This window comes from Berghia stephanieae, unplaced genomic scaffold, assembly GCF_034508935.2.
Source record: "Berghia stephanieae isolate SIO BIC M18660-M18661 unplaced genomic scaffold, UCSD_Bste_1.3 scaffold2, whole genome shotgun sequence".
Taxonomy (NCBI): Eukaryota; Metazoa; Mollusca; class Gastropoda; order Nudibranchia; family Aeolidiidae; genus Berghia; species Berghia stephanieae.
The window spans coordinates 67,774-68,294 of NW_027623067.1; positions in this window are offsets into that span (position 1 = coordinate 67,774).

Below are 521 nucleotides of genomic sequence, written 5' to 3' on the forward strand. Positions count from 1 at the left end.
ATTTCATTGTATTGGAAGTTTATTTCCTTTTAATTGGCTTCGTAGTTTCATAGTTCATGACAATGTAAAAATCTGTGCTAATAAACAATGAATGATGTGTAACATTATGATAAATTCCATTCAGGATCGACAAAGTATTGATAATCTTAAACGATGTTAGTTTTTGATGGAAACAAAATAATTGATATAGATGATAATCAATGTAATCGTATTGATATCGTGTTTTGAATGCTGGAATAATTATAGATAATAGTTTCGGTGCCATTAAGCTAAAAACAAATGAATGATACTTACGAACTGTTAGTCACACATGGATGGGAGAAAATAACCCAAAAAAACCATTAACATTTTACGACTGTTATTACATATAGTAAAACATTTTTAAAAAATCAATTATATAAAAACAAAAAACGTGAACTTTTGTATAGCGCATTAGACAGCCAACGTGATCAAAGCACTTTAGAATGTGTTCCCTGTCACCAGCTTCACCTAACAGGTAGGGCGAGAAACGAGGCCATTTA